This window comes from Pongo abelii, chromosome 11 (assembly GCF_028885655.2).
Source record: "Pongo abelii isolate AG06213 chromosome 11, NHGRI_mPonAbe1-v2.0_pri, whole genome shotgun sequence".
NCBI classification, from domain to species: domain Eukaryota; kingdom Metazoa; phylum Chordata; class Mammalia; order Primates; family Hominidae; genus Pongo; species Pongo abelii.
Window position 1 is genome coordinate 50,536,399 of NC_071996.2, and position 14,236 is coordinate 50,550,634.

Sequence of the window (14,236 nt, forward strand, 5' to 3'; positions counted from 1 at the left end):
GCAGTAGCTAAATTAGGCAGTAGTTGGCTTTACGCAGAAATCTTACTTAGAAAATCCTTAATAAAAGAATCTTCTGTTCAGTTTATTAATTTTTTTTTTTTTTTTTTTTTTTTTGAGACAGAGTTTCACTCTTGTTGCCCAGGCTGGAGTGCAGTGGCACAATCTTGGCTCACTGCAACCTCCACCTCCCAGGTTCAAGCAATTCTCCTGCCTCAGCCTCCCAAGTAGCTGGGATTACAGGCATGTGCCACCATGTCTGGCTAATTTTGTATTTTTAGTAGAGACGTGTTTTCTCCATGTTGGTCAGGCTGGTCTCAAACTTCCGAACTCAGGTGATCGGACCGCCTCAGCCTCCTAAAGTGCTGGGATTACAGGCGTGAGTCACCGTGCCCAGCCCAGTTCCTTCTTAATTTAGTTTATTTGTACATTATTATTAGCAACTTGCAGCTCTTCTTAATTTCCTTTATACCCCTTGCCCAAGTTCCCTAAATCTCCTGTTTGTAGCCAACGGGTCTGTTCCTCCTGATTTTCTCACTTAACACACAGTATTTCCATATCATACTTGCTAGGCTTAGTCTTCCTGAAACTTTTTCATAATGTTACTCGCTACAAATTTTTCAATGATGACTGGTTCAAAATCTGTCATCACTGACCGCTATTTCTATTTTATCCTGAGCTCCATCCAAATTGGGCCACTCTGCTGCTGTCTGTACTATCCTTGCATTGCACCACCTCTGTTCCTTTTCTGGTTTCTTCCCTTCTTCTGGAGCATCCTCCTCTTCCATCTTTGCCTATTAAAATCTTACCCATCTGGCCAGGCCTCTTGGCTCATACCTGTAATCCAGCACTTTGGGAGGCTTAAGCAGGAAGATCACTTGAGGCCAGGAATTCAAGACCAACCTGGATAACATAGAGAGACCCTGTCTCAGCGATCAATCAATCGAATCAAGTCGTACCTATCCTTCAAGGTCCATTCTAAACTTTACCTCATAGGATGTGATGGATGATACTGTGGTCATGTGCCACATAACAACATTTATGGCAACAATGGACTGCAAATAGGACTGTGGTCCCATAAGATTAAAATGTTGTAATTTTACTGTACTTTTTCTATGTTTAGATATTTTAGATATGCAAACACTTACCATTGTGTTAAAATTGCCTACAGTATTCAGTACAGTAACATGCTTCATGGGTTTGTAGCCTAGGAGCAATGGGCTATGTCATATAGCCTACGTGTGTAGTAAGCTATATCACCTGGGGTTTTTGTAAATACACTGTGATGTTTGCATGATGATGGAATTGCCTAACAAAGCATTTCTCATAATGTATCCCTGTCATTAAGTGACACATGATGGTATTTATATATGTCAGATTACAAATTGCAAATTATGTCTTAGATAAAAAAGAAACTTAAATTTCAGGTAACAACAAGGACAAAAATAACAACAATAAAATGTAGAGCCACTAGCAATAACTATCTTTACTGATGGCCTACTGTGTGAGAGATACTTGCAAAGGCCTCATACACAGTGCCACATGAATTGTAAAACTTATATGTATTTTTACATATCTTTGTCCTTAAGATGATCATATGAGATATTTCTATTATGTTCATGTTACAGGTGTAATAAATGAGGTACGTGAAAGGTGAAGAAATGTGCTTACAGTCATTGAAATCCAGACAGCCTAGCCATAGATTTTAGGCTTAAATTTCAATTAGAATATGGAGAAAAAGCATTTATGAAGGAATTTTGCCGAGATTCATTTGGAATAAATCTTATTCTTCAAAGAAAATGCACACATAACTTTTTAGAATGTAGCAGGTACCATGATGTGACTTATACTTGTATAGAAGAATGTCACCTCGGGAAAGATAATGGAGAAATTGTTATTTATAGGAATCATTATAGAACACAAAATGAAGTGGGGAGATTGGGAATTTATTATACTAACCTAAGCAAGAGATGGTGTGATTTTAAACTAGTCAAGGCAGTGAGAATGCAAAGAAGAATTTGAATGCTTGAGATAAAGAAATTGAACATATTTGACCTGACATTTGAATGGATATGGGTAGGGAAAGATAATACTTAGGTAACTCAAATCCCCAAATTTTCTGTCTGCTGACTCCACAAGTTAAATCCTTTTAGAAAGAACCGCTAAAACATTGGGGTTTGAGTTTTGAAAAGTGTTTACCTTGGAAGAATGATTAAACAATTGATTTGAGTTTCAGATCAAGGCAACAGTTCAAATATATTTCTTCTCAGGAGATGCAAATCTCAGAGAATGCAGTTTCTAGTGTTGTGTTTTGTTTCTTTTTGAAAGCTAAATTCATTCTTTGTGACATTACTAATTTATTTGAAAATTATTTTTATATATTGTTTTAGAGAAATTTTTACATTTTTGAGTTTAGCAAATTTTGAAACTATTTTTATGCCCTATTGATTATCTATAATTTATACAGAGACTGGGCTCAGAGGATGTATTGGTCCAGAGGAAATGGTCAATTTCCTGAGTATATTGTCCCAAGATCGTTTTTTTAAACTTTTTTTGTTTTTTTGAGACGGAGTTTCGCTCTTACTGCCCTGGCTGGAGTGCAGTGACGCAATCTCGGCTCACCGCAACCTCCACCTTCCGGGTTCAGGTGATTTTCCTGCCTCAGCCTCCCGAGTAGCTGGGATTACAGGCATGCGCCACCACGCCCAGCTAGTTTTGTATTTTTAGTAGAGACGGGGTTTCTCCATGTTGGTCAAGCTGGTCTCGAAATCCGGACCTCGGGTGATCTGCCCGCCTCGGCCTCCGAAAGCGCTGGGATTACAGGCGTGAGCCACTGTGCCCAGCCTTCTTTAAACATTTTAAGGCAATATGTAGATGTGAAAGTTGTTAAGTCTCTGATGCAAAAACAAAAAAAGCAGTGTGAAATCTAGGCCTTGGTATATGTAAAGAAAATAGTCCATAGATACGATTTTTTCATGTCCACTCTCCCCAGACAGCAAAAAGTACAGAACCCATCATTCTTGTACCTTTCTTCCCAGGATGACTTCTCCACTTTTAAACAATAACTACCCCCCTGCACCCATTATCTCTCAGTATGTTCACCAGATGTACACATACTGGTGCATCTCTGAGCTTTGGTTTTGGCTTTTCCCTGGCTTCCTGGGCCCCAACATATCCTGTTCACCTCCCAGCCTTTAAGGTCAAGCTGCTGCTCAATAGTAATGGCAGAATGAATGATTGTGACAAAACCTAAGCATACAAATTGTAAAACTAAATTCATCACCCAAATTATCAATTAGTAAATATTGTTGCTGTGAAAATGATTACATTGGGGTAACTGAACTTTCAGTGATACAGTGGCCTTACTTAAAGATTATCTAGTCTAATGCTTTTATTGAATAGTGGAGAAACCTGAGGCCCAGAGAAATTAAAGGATTTGTCTATATTTGAAATATTGGTAATGTCCTAGAACACAGATTCTTTTATTCCCATTTCAGTGCTCTTTTTACCACATCATATTGGAACCATTATTTAAGTATATATAACGAAAGGCATCTTGTTCTTTTCATATATATTGACAATGGATTTTTGCTTTGAATTTTAGACAAATAATGCATTTTAGTGTAACTAAACTGAAAGCACCAAACACTACTACTAATTTTAGTTTTGTTTAAATATTCAAATTTTGTAGGTTGTTTTAGACAAAAGCAGATAAAAAAAATTATGTTGTACATTTACTTTAAATATTTTACCACTTTTTTTGGTAAGTTTATTTGCATTTTGCCATCCCATGTAAAGGTAGTTAACTAGTCACAATTCTCCCATTTAGTTAATCTCTTGAGGAAATTATTCAAATACTGTTTCTTATTCTATAAAATAAAATAGATGATCTGGAATGATAGCTTAAAATTCTTTCTAGCTCTATATTTATCTGAATAAGAGCTATCTAAAACTTGAATTTTAAAATGCTGTCATACAAACTACTTTTTTCCTAATACATTTTTTAGATAAGTAGGATGTATAAAACATTGATAATATATTGTGAAAATCTTTGGAAATGTCTGAAGTAATGTGAACTTTATTGTTGGTAATGCTGTTCTTTTTTCTTTTTTTTTTTCCCCTGTAGATAGGGCCTATTGTATTGCCCAGGCTGGAGTGAAGGCAGTGGTGTGATCTTGGCTCACTGCAACCTTTGCCTCCTGGGCTCAAGCAATGCTGTCACCTCAGCCTCCTAAGAAATTGGGACTATAGGTGTGTACCACCTCGCCCAGCTAATTTTTTTATTTTTTACAGAGATGAAGTTTCACCATCATCATGTTGCCCAGGCTATTCTCGAACTCCTGGGCTCAAGCAATCCACCTACCTCAGCCAACCAAACTGCTGGGATTACAGGTGTCAGCCACTGCGCCCAGCTGGTAATGCATTTTAAATTGACAAATTTAAAAGTGTAATCAGAATTAGCTATAAAATAATTTTCACAATGTCAGACTAGGTGAATGTATTTATGAAATATCCTTGAGATTGCTGTGGGTTTTGGAAAACCTACTCAATGTAAAGTTTCAGCCTGTATAGTAAAACAGAGCAAGGAAATATCTCTTTACCATTGAGACCTCTTGAAAATTCAAGCAAGATCTTCAGGTTCTTACAATTGGAGACACTCCTACAAATAGGCCATCTTATCCGATTAACCTGATTAACCCCCAGTAAACTCCACTAGTTGACAAGTCCTACCCACTCATTTCCTTTTGGTACTTCATTCTTAACATGAATAAATGTCCAACAATTCATTCCAACAGTTGTCTAATAATTGAAGGAAAGCCTTTAACATGAAACAAAATGAAACAAATAGTATAATGGAATTTGGAGGAAACTGACAATGAAAGTTGTCAGAAAATTAAAATGCAGTAAGGTGCTATTTAAATTTTTAAAATTATATCCACAGGCAGAGCTTTGAAATACAAAATATGATAACATAAGTAAAAACCAAAAGCCAGGCATGGTAATTCATGCCTATTGTCCCAGCTACCCAAGAGGCTAAGCTAGGAGGATCACTTGAGCTCAGGAGTTTGAGGCTGCAGTCAGCTGTAAACATGCCACTGAAGTCCAGCCTAGGTGACAGAGCAAGACCCCGTCTCAAAAAAAAAATGTTTTTAATAAAAATAAAAATTCAAGACTGGGCACAGTGGCCTACACCCGTAATCCCACATTTTGGGAGGCTGAGGCAGGAGGATTTCTTGAGCCTAGGAATTCAAGGCTGCCATGACCTATGATTGAGCCACTGTACTCCAGCATGGGCAACAGACCATGGCACTGTCTCAGTAATAATAATAATAAATAAAATAGTTTAGAAACTTAAATAGGCTGGAAGAAAACCTGTGGAGAACTCCTAGAAAAATAGGACAAAAAAATCGAAGCGATAAAAAGGCAGACAAAACCATGAGACTCAAGGCTTAGAAGGCCTATCGTATAGCAAATAGGAGTCCCACAAAAGAAGAACCAAAACAATAGAGTGAATGAGACATGATCAAAGAAAGAATATGTTAAATTTTCTCAAAATGGAAGGATATGAGTCTGCACATTGAAAAAGCCCACTGAAATATCCAGCACAATAAATAATAAATACCCACACTCAGGAAAATAATCACAAAATTTCATCATAATGGAGATAAAGAGAAGATTGTGAGGTGCTTCCTAAGGGCAAGGAATATGGATGGTTCACATTCAGACACATTCAGAGTAGTAGAATGGCATTGAACTTCTCAAATAATTTAAATTATGGAAGAGTTTCTTCAAAATTGTAAGGGAAACAAATTTTATTACATAGAATTCTATATCCAACCAAATCAAGTGTGGTGATAGAATAGAGAGAATACTACCCTCGCACCCAAAAATACTTTCCGTGGACTGTTTCTTCGGAAACAACTGGAGAATGTGATTCATTGAGATAAATAAATAAATCGAGAAAGAGAAACACATAGACAAATGAAAGCAGGGTCCTATCCAGGAAAGGGGCAAAGAAAAGTACCAGCATGGCTGTTATTCAGCAAACTAAGAGCGAAACCAAGTCCAGACTGTACCCTAAAAACAGAGCCTTCAGGAAGGAGCTCTCCAGGAAACTAAGGAAATTGATATGTTTGAACATATTAAAAAAAATTGATACCCAGATAGCAGTGGTGTCAGAAGAGTATATAAAAATTTTACTAAGTACATATAAAACTAGGTGATTGAAAAAATAATGCAATTAGTAAATCCAGGAGAAATAATACCCATGTTCCTAGTTCACTTTTGGGCCTATAATATTTATAAGTCATGATAATACAGACATTGACCATTCATTTAACCCAAAATTATAACGTTACTTTGGCATTAGAGATGGGTAGAAATGGCAATTATACGGATGCAGAAGAACTAAGTCTTCATATATGATGAGAAGTCAACCAATAGGGTTTAAAAAATTGTTAAGTGAAGAAGTAGAAGTACAATAAGTCCTCACTTAATATCCTTGATAGGTTCTTGGAAAGTGCAACTTTAAATAACCTACAGCAGGTCCTCAAATAATATCCTTTCAGTTGGTTTCATTATACCTGGTTTTGCTTAAAGTCGCAATTTCTAAGAATGTATTGACTATGTTAAGTGAAGACTTACTGTATAAGAATATCATTTAGAAATAGGCTAATCCCAGAGAAAAAAGACAGAAAAGTTGAGGATGTTTGCCTCTGCAGACAGAGAGAGTAGAGAGAAACATGGCAGAAGAATGCTGGTTTTTACTATGAGCCTATTAATATTATTTTACTTCATACACTATATACATTGTCTTGATAAAAATGAAACGAATTCTTTTTTTTTAATTATACTTTAACTTCTAGGGTACATGTGCACAACATGCAGGTTTGTTACATACGTATACATGTGCCATGTTGGTGTGCTGCACCCATTAACTCGTCATTTACATTAGGTATATCTCCTAATACTATCCCTCCCCCCTTCCCCCCACCCCACAACAGGCCCTGGTGTGTGATGTTCCCCACCCTGTGTCCAAGTGTTCTCATTGTTCAATTCCCACCTATGAATGAGACCATAAGGTGTTTGGTTTTCTGTCCTTGCAATAGTTTGCTGAGAATGATGGTTTCCAGCTTCATCCATGTCCCTACAAAGGACATGAACTCATCATTTTTTATGGCTGCATAGTGTTCCATGGTGTATATGTGCCACATTTTCTTAATCCAGTCTATCATTGATGGACATTTGGGTTGGTTCCAAGTCTTTGCTATTGTGAATAGTGCCACTATAAACATACGTGTGCATGTGTCTTTATAGCAGCATGATTTATAATCCTTTGGGTATATACCCAGTAATGGGATGGCTGGGTCAAATGGTATTTCTAGTTCTAGATCCTTGAGGAATCACCACACTGTCTTCCACAATGGTTGAACTAGTTTACACCAACTGTGTAAAACTGTTCCTATTTCTCCACATCCTCTCTAGCACCTGTTGTTTCCTGACTTTTTAATGATTGCCATTCTAACTGGTGTGAGATGGTATCTCATTGTGGTTTTGATTTGCATTTCTCTGATAGCCAATGATGATGAGCATTTTTTCATGTGTTTTTTGGCTGCATAAATGTCTTCTTTTGAGAAGTGTCTGTTCATATCCTTCGCCCACTTTTTGATGGGGTTGTTTGTTTTTTTCTTGTAAATTTGTTTGAGTTCTTTGTAGATTCTGAATATTAGCCCTTTGTCAGATGAGTAGGTTGCAAAAATTTTCTCCCATTCTGTAGGTTGCCTGTTCACTCTGATGGTGGTTTCTTTTGCTGTGCAGAAGCTCTTTAGTTTAATTAGATCCCATTTGTCAATTTTGGCTTTCGTTGCCATTGCATTTGTTGTTTTAGTCATGAAGTCCTTGCCCATGCCTATGACCTGAATGGTATTGTCTAGGTTTTCTTCTAGGGTTTTTATAGTTTTAGGTCTAACATTTAAATCTTTAATCCATCTTGAATTAATTTTTGTATAAGGTGTAAGGAAGGGATCCAGTTTCAGCTTTCTACATATGGCTAACCAGTTTTCCCAGCACCATTTATTAAACAGGGAATCCTTTCCCCATTGCTTGTTTTTGTCAGGTTTGTCAAAGATCAGATGGTTGTAGATGTACGGTATTATTTCCGAGGGCTCTATTCTGTTCCATTGTTCTGTATCTCTGTTTTGGTACCAGTACCATGCTGTTTTGGTTACTGTAGCCTTGTAGTATAGTTTGAAGTCAGGTAGTGTGATGCCTCCAGCTTTGTTCATTTGGCTTAGGATTGACTTGGCAATGCGGGCTCTTTTTTTGGTTCCATATGAACTTTAAAGTAGTTTTTTCCAGTTCTGTGAAGAAAGCCATTGGTAGCTTGATGGGGATGGCATTGAATCTATAAATTACCTTGGGCAGTATGGCCTTTTCACAATATTGATTATTCCTATTCATGAGCATGGAATGTTCTTCCGTTTGTTTGTGTCCTCTTTTATTTCGTTGAACAGTGGTTTGTAGTTCTCCTTGAAGAGGTCCTTCACATCCCTTGTAAGTTGGATTCCTAGGTATTTTGTTGTCTTTGAAGCAATTATGAATGGGAGTTCACTCATGATTTGGCTCTCTGTCTGTTATTGGTGTATAAGAATGCTTGTGATTTTTGCACATTGATTTTGTATCCTGAGACTTTGTTGAAGTTGCTTATCAGATTAAGGATATTTTGGGCTGAGACGATGGGGTTTTCTAAATATACAATTATGTCATCTGCAAACAGGGACAATTTGGCTTCCTCTTTTCCTAATTGAGTACCCTTTATTTCCTTCTCCTGCCTGATTGCCCTGGGCAGAACTTCCAACACTATGTTGAATAGGAGTGGTGAGAGAGGGCATCCCTGCCTTGTGTCAGTTTTAAAAGGGAATGCTTCCAGTTTTTGCCCATTCAGTGTGATATTGGCTGTGGGTTTGTCATAAATAGCTCTTATTATTTTGAGATACATCCAATCAATACCTAGTTTATTGAGAGTTTTTAGCATGAAGTGCTGTTGAATTTTGTCAAAAGCCTTTTCTGCATCTATTGAGATAATCATGTGGTTTTTGTCTTTGGTTCTGTTTATATGCTGGATTACGTTTATTGATTTTCATATGTTGAACCAGCCTTGCATCCCAGGGATGAAGCCCACTTGATCGTGGTGGATAAGCTTTTTGATGTGCTGCTGGATTCGATTTGCCAGTATTTTATTGAGGATTTTTGCGTCGATGTTCATCAGGGATATTGGTCTAAAATTCCCTTTTTTTTGTTGTGTCTCTGCCAGGCTTTGGTATCAGGATGATGTTGGCCTCATAAAATGAGTTAGGGAGGATTCCCTCTTTTTCTATTGATTGGTACCATTCCTTCTAAAATCAATTCTAAAAATACAGTATCCCACCTTTTGTGAAAATAAGTTAATGGTATATTGATAAGACACTTTGCAGAACATTTAACAACAACAACAAACTCTTTAATTAATGCCCAATTTATTTTGGTTACGTAATTTATTGACCTACAGTTGTTTATAGTGAGCTCTTAATCTTATTGTAGATATCTTGTATATGATGAATTTGTTTTTTCTTGCCACTTACAAATTATCTCTTTGTCATTGCCATTTGCTTTGTTTTTTTGAGACAGGGTCTTGCCCTTTTGCCCAGGCTGAAGTACATATTATGATCATGGCTCACAGCAGCCTCAACCTCCCTGGCTCAAGTGATCCTCTCTATAGGTGTGCACCACACACCTGGCTAATTTTTTTATTTTTTATTTTTATTTTTATAGAGATTATATCTCCCTGTGTTGTCCAAGGTGATCTCTAACTCCTGGGCTAAAGTGACCCACCTGCCTCGGCCTCCCAAAATGTTAGGATTATAGGCATGATCCACCCCTCCTGGCCTTGTATTTGCCTTTTGACATTTTAGTTTAATGTGTTTGGGTATGTATGTCTTTGAGTTTATACTATTTGAGTTTGTTGAGCTTCTTGGGTACTCATATTAAGGTTATTTTTTCAATTGTATTTGGGAGCTATTTAAAAAAATTATTATTACTGCCCCTTTCTATTGCTTCTTCTGGGACTCCTTTATGCATTGTTGGGATGCTGGATGGTGTTCCACAGATATCTGAGGCTCTTTTAATTTTTTAATTGTATTTGCTTTTTGTTTCTCATATATGATAGTCTCAATTAACCTGTCATTAGTTCATTGTCACCAAGTTCACTGATTCTTTCTTCTGTGTTCTGTGACCTCAAATATGCTGCTGGTCAGACATTCTAGTAAATATTTTGTTTCTGTTATTACCTTTTTCAACTCCAGGATTTCTATTCGTTTCTTCTGAAAGATAATTTCTTTCTTTTTACTGTTATTTTGTATTTGGTAAGACATTATTGTATACTTTAATTCATAGGCATAGTTTCTTTTAGTTCTTTGAACATATGTATTATAGGTGCCTTAACATCTTTGTATAATGAATCTAATATTTGGGTTTCCGTGAGAACAATTTCAGTCGGCTGCTATTTTCCCTTAGTATAAGCCACACTTTCCTTTTTGCATATATCATAATTTGTTGTCAAAACTGAACATTTTATTTATTTTTATTTATTTTATTTTTTTTCTGAGACGGATTCTCGCACTGTCACCGAGGCTGGAGTGCAGTGGCACGATCTTGGTTCACTGCAACCTCTGCCTCCCAGATTCAAGCGATTCTCTTGCCTCAGCCTCCCGAGAAGCTGGGACTACAAGCGTGCACCACCCCACCCTGCTAATTTTTGTATTTTTAGTAGAGACGAGGTTTCACCATGTTGGCCAGGCTGGTCTCAAACTCCTGAGCTCAAGTGATCCCCACCTCAGCCCCTCAAAGTGCAGGTGTGAGTCACCACGCTCAGCCCCAAACTGAACATTTTAAGTAAATGTTAACTGTCAACTCTAAAAATTAGATGACCCCCTCCCCTCAGTTTGTTGTTATTTGGTTTTGTTTTTGTTGCTATGTGTTTTTTGAGTGATTTTTCCTTAAAACCTGTATTCTTTGTTGTGTGTGGCCACTAAAATTTCTGCTCTTTTACCTTTATGGTCAACTAATGATTAGTGGGAGATTAAGCCGGTAAGTTTCCCTGCCTTTGTGAAGGGCCTCTGTGTGTGTGTTGGGTGATGACCTCAATGCTCCAGCAGACTGTTTACTACTCTGTCTTAGCCTTAGCCTTCACTTTCTGCTTGCACAGAGCCTCAAAGTCAGCCAGAGGTGAGAGCTTAGAGTTTTCTCAGGTCTTTTGTGATCATGCACAAGTCACCATACATGGCTGTATAGATTCCCAGAAATATGGTAGTCCTTTTTGTAGACCCCTATGAACATTTTACTCTTCAATTTTTTTCTTTGATTTTTTTGTAAGCCTCTTGTTAGCTCCAGCTATTAAAGCCATCTCCTACACCTGCATTGTTAAACAGTTGCCACTGATTATTTTTGAACAAATATTCTGTAGGTAGCACTGGTTGCATAAAGGCAGTTCTGAGTCAGCTGAAGTGAAGACAATCCTGAAAACGGAGCTTAGTGAGCTGCCGGATAGGTCAAATGGTGACTATTCTATGAGAATGCACATTTGGGAACTCCTAAAACTGTAGAATGTAGAATTTAAAAACTGTTCTAACCTCTTAGTGACTGCTCAGCTGCTAGTTTACACAGCTACCATAATAGTGAAGCTTTTGGCTTTCGGCCTACTCTACAACTGGAGAAGAGGATGGGATTAGTGCAAATTAAAATGCCACAAGATTCGCTCTTCATATGGAAATTCAGCCACTTTTCTTGAATAAATATTCTTTGGATTATTTTAAGTTTTTAATTTCTAGAGTTCTGAAAAAGGTGATTTTGACAATATTTGCCAGTCTTATTACCTCAAAGTTTCTAATTCAATAAATCTGAGTTAGGGCCTGGGAATTATTTTTCCTTTATTAATATTCTCCCTAGTCCTTTGTCTATTCCTTTTTAGATGTCTTTGCTCTTCTTCTTTTGCCTACTCCTTAAATATTTGGTATTTCCCAATTTCTGTGGGTTTTATAAATTCTCTTGATCCCTTATGCATTGTCTATAGATATGACATGCTTGATAGAACCAGCTGAAACGTTTCCCTTGTGCACCAGTTTAATGTCTCAGAGACAGCCCGTAATTTAGCATATCTTAAAATGAACTTATCATCTTCTACATGTATTTTTCTCTCTATATGCCCATGTGGGCAACACTGTACAGTTCTTCACTGAATCATTAATTAATTAAATAAATATTTATTGAGTTCCTACGAGGTTCTATAGGCCCTGAGGGTGCAATAGTGATATAAACAAACAACAAATATTTACCTCTCCAGAAAGGTATATTTCTAGTGAAAGAGACAAAGCAAATAATTAAAATATGTTGTGTGTCTGATATTGACAAATTCTTTGGAGAAAAATGAGCGGGAAAGATTGCTAAGGAGAGCCAAGATGAGGACAAAAGTTGCAGTTCTAAGTAGGACGCTTAGGGAAGTCATCACTGAAAAGTTACCATTTAAGCAAAGATCTGAGGAAGTGATAGAGCAAGCCACGTGGGTACCTGGGGGAAGACTGTTACAGGATGAGGAAACAGCAGCTGCTCAGTGTGAGGCAGGAGTGTACCTGGCATTTTGGGAAAATGACGAGGTAGCCATTGTGCCTGGCTTGAGCGATAGGAGAGGGTTCAGACAGGTAACAGGAAACATGATTGTCTTGGTCCTGAATTCCTGTTTTCTTAAAAATTGGGAACTGTCCTTCAGAGATTAAGTAATTTCTATCATTCTTCTCTTTGTCCTTTGTCCTCCACATCTTGTAAGTTGTCACATTTTATTGATCCCAACTCCTATGTTACTCTCCTGCCTATGCTCTTCATCCTTGATACTTTTGCCTTCATTTGGGCTTTTATCATGGTCACCCAGCTGGTCTGCTGCCAGGCTCACATACCATATTCAACACTCATTCACAAGATATTTGTTGAATACCTTCTGTGTTCTAGGTCCTGTGCTAGATATTGTGGATATAATGGTTATTAAACTTGAAATGATCATTGCCCTTAGAAAACTCATAGTAACTGGTGTATAGAGACTGTTAATGACATAGAGCAGTGTAATAAGCACTTTGAGATCAAGCACTCTTAGTAGCACATGGGAGGCTGGTAGCTCTGATTTATGAGTGCCAACTCTCCAGAGTAAGCTATACTCCTGTTGCTATCTGAAAGATAAGAGGGAGTTAGACCTTCAGGGAGAAAAGAAACACTGTCCAAATGAAGGGACCACTTGTACAAATGCCCAGAAAATGGAACTGAAAGCAGTTTACTGTTACCAGATGCAGCATAGGGGAAAGTGGCTCAAAATCAGCCCAGACAGGTACAAAAGAGCCAGATCATACATGGTATCTTTAGGCCCTATTAAAGTATTTGGTTGATTAAATGATTTGGTTGACCAAAACGATAATTTTAAACGATCATACAATAATTTATCTCCCAGAATCAAAACCCACCAATGATTCCCTGCTGACTTTAGATTAAATTTAAACTGTATAACATAGCAGCTGAGGTGCTTTAATCTGGCTTTTGCCTCTTCAACATCAGCTCCCACAGGCCCCACTTGTCTGTTTATACACTATCAGGAACGAACTGCTTATAACTACTCCCCAGAAGAAACATTTCAAGTCTCCAGGCCACGACAGATTCTAAGAGTGCTCTTTGGTTCCTGCCAACCTCATGAATTCATATTTGTCCTTCAAAATTAATCTCAGATGTCATCTTCTATAAGAATCTTTTCCTGAAAATTCAAATAGAGTTAATCATGTCCTCTTCTGTGCTACCAACACTTCTGTATGATCTTTTCTTGCAGTTATCATGATCTACAAAACCTGTTTACATGTCTAACTTCTCCACTAGTGTGAGCTCTTTGAGAGTCTGTGGATTTTTTTTATTTTTATTTTTCGTCTGTGCATATTTTAGCATAGTGCCTTTCACTTAGCCAAACTTAATAAATAGTGAATTTAGTTACTCTAATAGAAGGCTTGGTTAATTTTGACCAAAAACCAATGATAATTATTTATAGGAAATAACATAAACTTATAGGTCATTTAAATCAGAAGATTGTGATAGTGCTCAGCACACTTGTTATTTATTGAATGATAGCCAACCTTACTATAATATAATTTTCGTGAGAACAGAAAGCTTATCTGCCTAT

General features: G+C 37.3%; 1 protein-coding gene across 19 annotated transcripts in view; it reads left to right on the forward strand.

Moving 5' to 3' along the window:
• The window catches only part of MBD5 (methyl-CpG binding domain protein 5), a 475,596-nt gene that overhangs the window by 116,100 nt on the left and 345,260 nt on the right, over positions 1-14,236 (forward strand). For 4 of the 19 annotated variants that reach the window (XM_063712781.1, XM_063712784.1, XM_063712785.1 and 1 more), the window contains one exon: positions 4,291-4,412. The exons of the other annotated variants lie outside the window; for them this stretch is intronic. The gene's annotated coding sequence lies outside the window, so the exon portion shown is untranslated. The remainder of the gene's footprint in view (positions 1-4,290; positions 4,413-14,236) is intronic. 19 annotated transcript variants of the gene reach the window in all.